Source organism: Panulirus ornatus, chromosome 55, assembly GCF_036320965.1.
Source record: "Panulirus ornatus isolate Po-2019 chromosome 55, ASM3632096v1, whole genome shotgun sequence".
In the NCBI taxonomy this organism is placed as follows: domain Eukaryota; kingdom Metazoa; phylum Arthropoda; class Malacostraca; order Decapoda; family Palinuridae; genus Panulirus; species Panulirus ornatus.
Window position 1 is genome coordinate 9090040 of NC_092278.1, and position 13806 is coordinate 9103845.

The window sequence follows — 13806 nt, forward strand, 5'->3', positions numbered from 1 at the left end:
ATTATAAAAATCATGATAAAAAAGTTACCATGACAATATAGTTATCTTGGCAATATAGTCACTGTGACATTATAGTCATAATGATTATATAGTCGCTATGACAATATTGTCACCATAAAAATATAATTATCTTGATAACATTTCGCCTATGACAAATTATGCAAGAGTTAAATAATGACAATGTATCACCTATAAAAAGATCACCTTGCCAATATAGCTAAGGTGACGAAATATACATTATAGCAACGTAATTAAAATGAGAAGAGAGCCAAAATGACGGTATGGTCATAATGACAATACTGCCAGTATGAAAATATGTTCCCCATGACACTATAGCTATACTGACAACAAAGCCATATTCACAAAAGAGCAACATTGAAAATACAGCAAACGAGAATACAGCCACCATCATATTTCAGCCACCATGATGATAATGTCACGATACAAATAATCACCATGTCATTAGTCACCTTGATGATAAACTTACAATGACTATATAAATATCATGAAAATATAGTCTCCATGTCAACATGTCTGCCATGATAATCTGGCCATTATGATATAGTCATGATGGCAATTTATTCACTACAACATTATAGCCACAGTGATCATATAACTGATGTGACAACACAGTCAAAGACGCAAAAAAGAAATATACAAATCATATTCACTATGGCAGTATAACTACATGACAATATAGATACTGTGACAAATAGTCGCTTTTGAATCATAGCAAACATATAGCCGGCAGGACAACATAGTCTCTATGACAAAGTAGAGACCAAGACAGAATATATATCATTATAATATAGACACTTGACAGTATAGACCATAAAACAATGTAACAATCATGAAACTGTACCTGCCAAAACATTATAGATGTCATGAAATTTTAGTCAACATGACAAACTTATCATAATGAAATATTATCAGCATTACAATATAGTTACCATAATCATAGACCAATCATGATCATATAATCAGCAGGTTGACATAAACAATATCACAATATCAAAACCATGACAGTATAAGTGACATGATGATATGATATCCATACACACACACTTACAATACCAAAGAAGCCGCCATGAATATATTGTTATCATGATCATATAATCACAAAAATATTGTAGGTAGTGACAAATATATCCCCAACGACAAAATTAATCATAGCAAAATAGCCATCAACTTGATATAGCGACCAAGATAATGTAGCGAGGAATGTATTGAGAATTACAATACAGCCACCGTGCCAATGTCGTCACCATGACAATATAGCTACCATGAAAATATAATAACGTTGATAATGTAGCTGCCATGGCAAAATATTCAAGATAGAAAATACCCAAAATATAGCCACAACACGAGTTTAGCTGCTAAGACGATATATCACCATGCTAATATCTCTAAAATGTTAGTATAGCCATCATGCCAATATATCAACAGAAAAAATACTCATCTCAACGATATAGCTAACTTGACAATATACTACTCTGACAATATAGGTAACATTAAAAGACAGCCACATCCTTGAAATATAAAAAAAAAGGACAAATAGCCATCATGGCAATATGGTAACTAAACAATATAGCCATCATGGCAATATGGTAACCAAACAATATAGCCATCATGGCAATATGATTACCATAGCAATGTATTCTTAATGGCAATATAGTCATCATGTCCTTATAGTCACGATGACAATACAACTACCATGACAATATAGAATACATCAAAATACAGTCTCTAAGACAATATTGCCACTAATTCGTCAAGTTAAATAACAATATAGATATTATGGTAACACAATCACGATGACAATATACTCAGAAATGTTATAAAATCGTCATAATAAAATGATCCTACCATGAAAATATAGTCACCCTGCCACTATGGCTTCTATTACAATATAGCCACAATAAAAAAACATTCACCACGACAGTACTGAAACCATAACAATATAGCATATCATGACAATGTAGTCACTTGATCATTTAATGAAAAAGAAAAATTTCGCTTCTATTATGGTATAACCTCAGGGACAAAATTTTATACACCATTAAAAATCTGCCATGAAAATACAGTGACTATGACATAAATATCATGATAAAATAGTAACCATGGCAATATAGCCACTCTAAGTATATAGTCATTATGACAATATAGTCGCTATTACAATACTGTCACCTTAATGATAAAGTTATCAAAATGATATATTGCTTGTGACAAAATATTCATGATTAGAAAATGACAATATAGCACCTATAAAAAAGATCACCTTGCCACTATAGTCAAGGTGACGATATATACATCATAGCAACGTAAAGAAAGAGAGATGATAACCAGAACGACGGTATGTTCATAATGACAATACTACAACTATGAAAATATGTTCCCCACGATTCTCCAGCTTCACTGGCAATAAAGCCATCTTCACAAAAAGAGTACTATGGAAAAAATAGCAAACGACTATACAGCCATCAAGACAGTACAGCCACCATGACAATAATCTCTCGATATAAATCAATCGCCAGGACATTACCGTCACCTTGATAATGAATATACAATGAGTACATGAACATCATGAAAATATATCGTCCATATAAATATATTTGTCTTGAAAATATAGCCTCCATATGAATATCTTTAAATTGACAGTTTCGCCATTCTGATAATATAGTCAAGACGCTAATATATTCACCATAATAATAAAGCCAACATGATCACATAAATGATATGACAATATAGTCAACGCAACAATAAACGCATTTATGAATTATATCCACTCTGAGAATACAGCCACATGAAAATATAGATACTGTGACAAAATAGTCATTTTTGGATCATAGGAAACATATAGCGTCACAGAGAATATAGTCTCTATGACAAAATAGCGAAGGAGACAGGATTTATCATCACAATACAGTCACCTTGACAGTATAGCCAATAAAACAGTGGAACAACCATGAAAATTTACCTACCATAACAATAGAGCTTACATGAAAATATAGTTACTATGACAAATTCATTACAATGAAATACAAACGATATCACATTATGGTGTCGATAATCATACACCAATCATGATCATATAAGATAAAACCTTCAAAACACAATAAGGGTAGCGACAACGCAGGGAGGAATAGCTACAACCTAGCTCTGAAAGACGATAGCAGCTCCGTACACGTCGGTAGCTGGTGCGCGACTGTTATCAGGTGACTACATTGTCATGATATGCTATATTGTCATGGTTTCAGTACTGTCGTAGTGAATGTATTATTATGTTAGCTATATTGCAGTGGCAGGGTGGCTAAATTTTCATGGTAAGATAATTTTGTTATCGCGGTTATATTGCATTTGTGATAATACTGTCATGGTGACTGTGTTCCAGTAATATGTATATTATCATATAATTTGTTGAAGCGATTGCAATATTTTCGTAGAGACTCTAATGTCATGTTGCTTGTATTATCATGATGGTTGCATGTCATCTTGACTATATAGTTTGTTGGTTATATTCCAGTTATGATTACATGGTTATGGTAACTATATTGCCATGTTGAGTATATTGATAGGTGACTACATTGCCATGATAGCTATTTTTCATTTTTGTTATACTGTAAGGAGGTGACTGTCTTTTCATATTGAATATATTATCAGGGTAGCTATATTGTTAAGTTAGCTATATCATTGTAGTGCTTATTTTCTTTTTCTGGTGGTATATTGCCATGTTGCCCAGACTAACATTTTGGCGATATTGGCATGGTTATATAGTGTCTTAGCAAATAAACTGTTATTGTGGATATGTTAAATGGGATTTTATTATCATAGTAGCTACATTGTCAATATCACTACATTTTCATGGTAGCTCCATTGTCATGGTGACGATATTGCCATTGTGGCTGTCTTGTTATTTTCAATATAATGCCATCCTAACTACATTATCTTGGTCGCTATATTTACTTGCTGGCTACATTGCTATGGTTAATTTTGTCGTTGGGGATATATTTTGTCATTAACTACAATTTTGTTTTAATCATATGATCATGATAACAATATTTTCATTGCGGCTTATTTGGTAATGTGAGTACAAGTGTATGGATATCATATTATCATGTCACTATATTGTCATGGATTTTATACTGTGATGGTGTTTATGTCAGCCTCCTGATGATACTATCATCATTGATATATGATTATGGTAACTAAATTGTAATGGCGATTATATTTCATTGTGAAAATTTTGTCATGTTGCCTGCAGTTTCATGGTAGCTATATTGTTATGGCAGGTACATTTTCATTGTTCTTTCATTGTTTTATCGGCTATACTGTCAAGGTGACTATATCTTAATTAAAAATCTTGTCTTGGTCGCTATTTTGTCATGGTCACTATATTGTCCTGGAGCCTATATGTTTGCTATGATCCGAAAGAGACTATTTTGTCACAGCATCAATATTGTCAGGTGCTTATATTGCCATAATGAATATAATTTGAAGGCTTCCTTATTGTTGCGTTGACTGTATTGTCATATCACTTATATGATCATGGCTATATTGTTATAGTGAATATATTGCCGTCTTGACTATATTATCATATTGGCTAAATTGTCATGGTAAGTATGTTGACATGGAAGCCTTATTTTCATGATGTTTATATAGTCAGTGAATTATATCGTGACATTATTGTCATAGTAGCTGTACTTTCATGGTGGCTATATTGTCGTTTGCTGTATTTTCACTGTTACTCTTTTGTGAAGATTGCTTTATTGTCATTGTAGGGATATATTGGGGGATATATTTTCATAGCAGCAGTATTGTCATTATGAACATATCGTCATTTTGGCTATCTGCTCATTTTGGTTACATTACGAAGATTTACATATCGTCACCTTGGCTATATTTGCAAGGTGATCTCTTTATAGTTACTATATTGTCATTTTTTAACTCATATATATTTTTTCATATATTGTCAAGGTGATCTCTTTTATAGTTGCTATGTTGTCATTTTTTTTAGTCATGCATATTGTTTCATAAGCGATACATTATCGTGATAACTTTACTATTAAGGTGACAGTGTTGACAATATGACTGTAATCTCTTAGTGGATATATTGCTAACATAACTATACTGTCATGGTGACTATTGCATGATGATGGTTATAATGACAGTTTGACTGCATTTTCTTTGTAGCATATTTAATGGTGTTGATTTTGCCCTTGAAGAGATATTATAAAAACGAAAATTTCCTTTTTTTAAATTATCATGTAAATATATTGTCATGATATGCGATATTGCTATAGTTTCAATACTGTCATGTTGAATGTATATTATGTTGGTTACATTACAATTAAAGTCATAGTGGCAGGGTAACTATATTTTCATGGTTGGATCATTTTGTTATGACGATTTTATTGTATTTGTGAGTATATTCTCATGGTTACTGTTTTGCCGTAATTTCTATATTTTCCTGGACACTACATATCCTGAAATCTATATTGTCATATCAGTTATATGATCATGGTAGCTTTATTGTCATAGTGAATATCTTGTCGCCGTGACTATATTATCATAATTACTAAAGTGTCATAGGAAATATGTTGACATGAGGGCTATATTTTCATGATATTCATAAAGTCATTGAAAGATTACTATCAAGGTGACTCTAATAGCCTGGCGATTGATGTATATCGTGACATTATTGTCACGATAGCTGCATTGTCATGGTGGCTATAATGTCGTTTCCTGTATTTTCACTGTTACACTTTTGTGAAGATTGCTTTATTGTCATTGGAGCTATAGTGTCATGGGGAATATATTTTCGTAGTAGCAGTATTGTCATTATAAACATATCGTCATTTTGGCTATCTGCTCATTTTGGTTACATTACGAAGATTTACATATCGTCACCTTGGATATAGTAGTAAGGTGATCTCTTTATAGTTGCCATATTGTCATTTTTTTTAATCATGTATATTTTTCATGAGTGATACATTATCTTGATAACTATATCATTAAAGTGACAGTATATTGTCATGGTGACTATATTGTCATTATGACTACAATCATTAGGGGCTATATTGCTAAGATAACTACATGTGACTACATTTTCATTGTAGCTTATTTAATGGTGTTGATTTACCCCTGGTTTTTTTTTTTGTGCTTTGTCGCTGTCTCGCGCGTTTGCGAGGTAGCGCAAGGAAACAGACGAAAGAAATGGCCCAACCCACCCCCATACACATGTATATACATACACGTCCACACACGCAAATATACATACCTACACAGCTTTCCATGGTTTACCCCAGACGCTTCACATGCCCTGATTCAATCCACTGACAGCACGTCAACGCAGGTATACCACATCGCTCCAATTCACTCTATTCCTTGCCCTCCTTTCACCCTCCTGCATGTTCAGGCCCCGATCACACAAAATCTTTTTCACTCCATCTTTCCACCTCCAATTTGGTCTCCCTCTTCTCCTCGTTCCCTCCACCTCCGACACATATATCCTCTTGGTCAATCTTTCCTCACACATTCTCTCCATGTGCCCAAACCATTTCAAAACACACTCTTCTGCTCTCTCAACCACGCTCTTTTTATTTCCACACATCTCTCTTACCCTTACGTTACTTACTCGATCAAACCACCTCACACCACACATTGTCCTCAAACATCTCATTTCCAGCACATCCATCCTCCTGCGCACAACTCTATCCATAGCCCACGCCTCGCAACCATACAACATTGTTGGAACCACTATTCCTTCAAACATACCCATTTTTGCTTTCCGAGATAATGTTCTCGACTTCCACACATTCTTCAAGGCTCCCAGAATTTTCGCCCCCTCCCCCACCCTATGATCCACTTCCGCTTCCATGGTTCCATCCGCTGCCAGATCCACTCCCAGATATCTAAAACACTTCACTTCCTCCGGTTTTTCTCCATTCAAACTCACCTCCCAATTGACTTGACCCTCAACCCTACTGTACCTAATAACCTTGCTCTTATTCACATTTACTCTTAACTTTCTTCTTTCACACACTATACCTAACTCAGTCACCAGCTTCTGCAGTTTCTCACATGAATCAGCCACCAGGGCTGTATCATCAGCGAACAACAACTGACTCACTTCCCAAGCTCTCTCATCCCCAACAGACTTCATACTTGCCCCTCTTTCCAAAACTCTTGCATTCACCTCCCTAACAACCCCATCCATAAACAAATTAAACAACCATTGAGACATCACACACCCCTGCCGCAAACCTACATTCACTGAGAACCAATCACTTTCCTCTCTTCCTACACGTACACATGCCTTACATCCTCGATAAAAACTTTTCACTGCTTCTAACAACTTGCCTCCCACACCATATATTCTTAATACCTTCCACAGAGCATCTCTATCAACTCTATCATATGCCTTCTCCAGATCCATAAATGCTACATACAAATCCCTGGAGATATATCATTATAAAAACGGATATTTCATTTTCTTTAAATTATGAGGTGAATACATTGTCATGATATGCTATATTGTTATAGTTTCAGTACTGTCATGGTGAATGTATATTATGTTGGCTACATTACAATGGAAGCCATATTGGCTGGGTGGCTATATTTTCATGGTTTGATCATTTTGTTATTAGTATTTTATTGTATTTTTGAATATATTATCATGGTGACTGTGTTGCCATAATTTCTATATTGTCATTTGATTTATTAGATTGATGGCAATATTGCCATAGAGACTGTATTGTCATGTTGCCTGTATGGTCATCATGGTTGTCTTGTCATCGTGACTCTATGTTCATGATGGCTATACTGTCGTTAAGATTACATTCTTATGGTAACTATATTGCCATCATGGCTTTTTGTCAGAGTAGCTATATTGTTAAGTTAGCTATCTTATTGTGGTGGGTATTTTTTTTTCCTTTTGGTATATTGCCATGATGGCTATACTAGAAATTTGGCAAGATTAGCATGGTGATATAGTGTTCGCAGCCCAACTGTTGTTTTGGACATTTTTTCATGGAAATATATTATCATGGTACCTACATTGTCAAGGTTACTATACTTCATGCAAGCTACATTGTAAAGATGACGATATTAGCATGGCGGGTGTATTGTTATGATCAATATAACGCCAACCTGGCTACATTATCCTGGTCGCTATATCAACTTGATGGCTATATTGCTACGGTCAATTTCATCGTTGGGGATGTATTTTGTCTTTACCTACAATTTGGTTGTGATTATGTGATCATGATAATATTTCTATGACGGCTTATTTGGCATCTTAAGTGTATCTGTTTGGATATCATATCATCATGTAACTTAGTTTATCATGCTTTTAAACGGTGATAGTGCTTATGTGAAAATGCTGATTACATTATCATCATTAATGTATGATTATTGTAACTATATAGATATGGCAATATCTTTTTTGATCATTTTGGTATGTTGACTTCATTTTGATAGTAGTTATATTGGTATGGCAGGTACATTTTCATGGTTCTGACATTGGTTTATGGGCTATACTGTCAAGGCGGCTGTATAGTATTGATAAATTCTGTTTTGGACGCTATTGTCTCCTGGACACTATATACTTTGGAGGCTATATGTTTCCTATGATCCGAAAGCGACTATTTTGTCACGGTATCTATATTGTCAGGTGGCTATATTGACGTTGTGAACATATTCTGAATGTTTCTTTAATGTTTCGTTGACTATATTGTTATATCAGTTATATGGCCATGGTGGCTTTGTTGTTATAGTGAAAATATTGTAGTTGTGACTATACTATCATAATGGCTAAATTGTCATGGGAAATATGTTGATATGGATGCTATATTCTCATAATACTTTTATGGTAATTGTAAAAATTTTTTCAAGTTTACTCTAATATAATAGTGATTGATTTATGTTTTAACATTATTGTTATGGTGGCTGTACAATCATGGTGGCTATATTGTCGTTTGATGCGTTTTCAATGTTACTATTTAGTGAATATGGCTTTAATGTCAGTGTAGCTATACTTTCATTGGGAACAAATTTTCATAGTGACGCAATTGTCATTAGGAAATAAAGTCATTTTGTCTATCTTCTAATTTGGGTTACATTGCTATGTTATATATATCGTCACCTTGGCTATATTGGGAAGGTGATTTTTTTATAGGTGGTATGTTGTCATATTTTAATCGTGCATATTCTGTTATAAGCGATATATTATCATGATACCCATATCATTAAGGTGAAAATATTGGCAGGGTGACTCTATTGTCTTTATGACTGTAATCTTATGACAACAATATAGGTACCCTGATATATAGGCAACATGAAGAGACAATCACACCCTTGTAATATAACAAAAAATAACAAATATCCATCATAGCAATATATTCATTTAGCAATATAGCCACCATGGGAATATAGTTACCATATCAATATAATCTTAATGGAAGTATAACTACCATGACCATATAGACGCCATGACAATACAACCACCAAGGCAATACAGGAAGCATGACATTATATTATGACAATATAGCCACCAATTCACCAAATCAAATGACAATATAGATATTATGGCAACAGTCACCATAACAATATACACACGAGTGGAATATAATCGACATAAGAAAATGATTATATTATGAAAAAATAGCCACTCTAACACTATGGCTTCCATTGGAATATAGCCAGCATAATAATACATATACAGTGACATTCCTGAAACCATAACAATATAGCATGTCACGACAATGTAGTCCCCTAATGATTTGATCAAAATGAGAATCTCGTTTTATAATGATACATCCTCAAGGGCAAACCCAACACCAATATAAAAGCTACCGTGAAAATGTAGCCACCATGACATTTTAACCATCATGATGAAATAGACACCATGACAATAAAGTTACTTTGGCAAGATATCCAACATGATATCATTGTCATAATAACAATATAGTCAAAATGCCAATATATTGTTACCGGAATGTTATAGTTATCATGACAATGTATCACTTACGACAAAAAATACATGATTAAAAAAATGAATATATAGCAACCGTAGAAAAAGACGACGTTGCTAATATAGCCAAGGTGATGATATATATATGATACAAATGTAACAAAAATAAGGAGATGGTCAAAATGACAGTATGTTCATAATGACACTAATTTCACTATGAAAATATATTCTCCATGAAACTATAGGTACACCGACACTAAAGCTATCTTCACAAAAGCGTAAAATTAAGATACAGCAAACTACAATACAGCCACCATGACAATACAGCCATCTTGACAATAATATCACGATATAACTCAATCACCAGGACAATAGAGTCACCTTGACAGTAATCTTACAATGACTTTATAAATATCATGAAAATATAGCCCCCATGTCAAGATATTTGCTATGACAATTTAGCCATTATGAAAATATAGTCACGACGACAATCTATTCACTATGACAATAAATCTACCATGATCATATAAGTGATATGACAATATAATCAAACCAAAAATATAGAGACATTCAACTTATATTCACAATGGCAATATAACCACCTGACAATATAGGTACTGTTAATAGATAGTCGTTTTCGGATCATAGCAAAAATATAGATTCCAGGACTATATAGTCTCTGTCAAAAAACAGTGACTCAGACAGGACTTATCATCATGATATGCTCATAACATTATAGCTGTCATGGAATTGTAGTCAACATGACAAAATTATCAATATGAAATAAAACGACATTACAATATAGTTACCATAATCATACACCAGCCATGATTATATAATCAGCAGGTTGACATAAACAAGATCATAGTGTAAAAACCATGACAATTTAAGTGACATGATGAGATGATATCCATTCACTTACACTTACAATACCACATAACTTTTCATGAAAATATTATCATGATCATATAATCACAACAGTATTGTCACTAATTACAAAATATATCCCGAAAGACAAAATTAACCATAACAATATAGCTATCAAGTTGATATAGCGACCAAGATAATGTAGCCAGGACGGCATTATATTGAAAGTAAGAATACAACCACCATGCCAATGTCTTCACCATGACAATGTAGCTACCATGAAAATATAGTAACCTTGACTATGTAGCTACAATGATAAAATATACAATTGAAAAATATCCACAACAAGAGTTTAGCTGCTAAAACACTATATCGCTATGCCAATATCGCCAAAATGTTATTATTGCCATCATGATAATATACCGCCAGACAAGATATATATATACCCTATACTCGACAATATAGCTATTCTGACAATATTGCCAATATGAAAAGACAGTCACCTCCTTGTTATATAATAAAAATGACAAATAGCCATCATGGCGATATAGGGATTTAACAATACAGCCACTATGGTATTATAGTTACCATAACAATGTGATCTTAACGACAATGTAGCCAACATGACTATATAGTCACGTTGACAATACAACCACCGTCACAATACAGATAACATAATAGTACCGTCTCTAAGACAATATTGCCATCAAATTGACAAATTATATGACAATATAGATATTATGGCAACATAGTCCCATGACAATATACTCAGAAATGCAATATAATCGCCATGATAAAATTATCCTACCATGAAAATATAGCCACCTACCATTTTGGTTTCCATTGCATTGTAGAAACAGTAATAAAAGATTTACCATGAAGGTAATGAAACCATAACAGTATAGCATATCATGGCAATGTAGTCAGCTGATAATTTAATCAAAATGACAGTTTCTATTCTATAATGGTATATCCTCGAGGGTAATTTCAACACCATTCAAAAAGCTTCTACGAAAATACAGTCATTATGACATTATAAAAATCATGATAAAAAAGTCACCACTGTGACATTATAGTCATAATGATAATATAGTCTCTATGACAATATTGTTACCATAAAAATATAATTATCATAATACTATTTCGCTTATGACAAAGTATGCAAGAGTTAAATAATGACAGTATATCACCTATAAAAAGATCACCTTGCCAATATAGCTAAGGTGACGATGTATACATTATAGCAATGTAACTAAAATGAGAAGATAGCCAAAATGACGGTATGGTCATAATGACAATACTGCCACTATGAAAATATGTTCCCCATGACTCTATAGCTACACTGAAAACAAAGCCATATTCACAAAAGAGTAACATTGAAAATACAGCAAACGAGAATATATCCACTATCATATTTCATCCACCATGATAATAATGTCACGATACAAATCATCACCATGTCATTAGTCACCTTGATAATAAACTTACAATGACTATATAAATATCATGAAAATATAGGCTCCATGTCAACATGTCTGCCATGATAATCTGGCCATTATGATAATATAGTCATGACGGCAATTTATTCACTATAACTATATAGCCACAGTGATCATATAACTGATGTGACAATACAGTCAAAGAAGCAAAAAAGAAATATACAAATCATATTCACTATGGCAGTATAAATACATGACAATATAGATACTGTGACAAATAGTTGCTTTTGAATTATAGCAAAGATATAGCCGGCAGGACAACATAGTCTCTATGACAAAATAGCGACCAAGACAGGATATATCATTATAGTATAGACACCTTGACAATATAGACCATAAAACAATGTAACAATCATGAAACTGTACCTGCCAAAACATTATAGATGTCATGAAATTTTAGTCAACATGATAAAATTGTCATAATGAAATATCATCGGCATTACAATATAGTTACCATAATCATAGACCAATCATGATCATATAATCAGCAGGTTGACATAAACAATATCACAGTATAAAAACCATGACAGTATAAGTGACATGATAATATGATATCCATACACATACACTTACGATACCAAAGAAGCCGCCATGAATATATTGTTATCATGATCATATAATCACAACAATATTGTAGGTAGTGACAAATATATCCCCAACGACAAAATTAATCATAGCAATAGAGCCAGCAAATTCTTATAGCGACCAAGATAATGTAGCGAGCATTGTATTGAGAATTACAATACAGCCACCGTGCCAATGTCGTCACCATGACAATATAGCTACCATGAAAATATACTAACGTTGATAATGTAGCTGTCATGGCAAAATATTCAAGATAGAAAATACCCAAAAGATAGCCACAACAAGAGTTTAGCTGCTAAGACGATATATCACCATGCCAATATCTCTAAAATGTTAGTATAGCCATCATGGCAATATATCAACAGAAAAAATACTCATCAAAACGATATAGCTAACTTGACAATATACTACTCTGACAATATAGTTAACATTAAAAGACAGCCACCTCCTTCAAATATAAAAAAAAATGACAAATAGCCATCATGGAAATATGGTAGCTAAACAATATACCCATCATTTCAATATGGTAACCAAACAATATAGCCATCATGGCAATATGATTACCATAGCAATGTATTCTTAATGGCAATATAGTCACCATGTCCTTATAGTCACGATGACAATACAACTACCATGACAATACAGAAAACATCAAATTACAGACTCTAAGAAAATATTGACACTAATTCAACAAGTTAAGTGACAATATAGATATTATGGCAACACAATCACGATGACAATATACTCAGAAATGTTATATAATCGTCATAATAAAATGATCCTACTATGAAAATATAGTCACCCTGCCACTATGGCTTCCATTACAATATAGCCACAATAACAAAACATTCACCACAACAGTACTGAAACCATAACAATATAGCA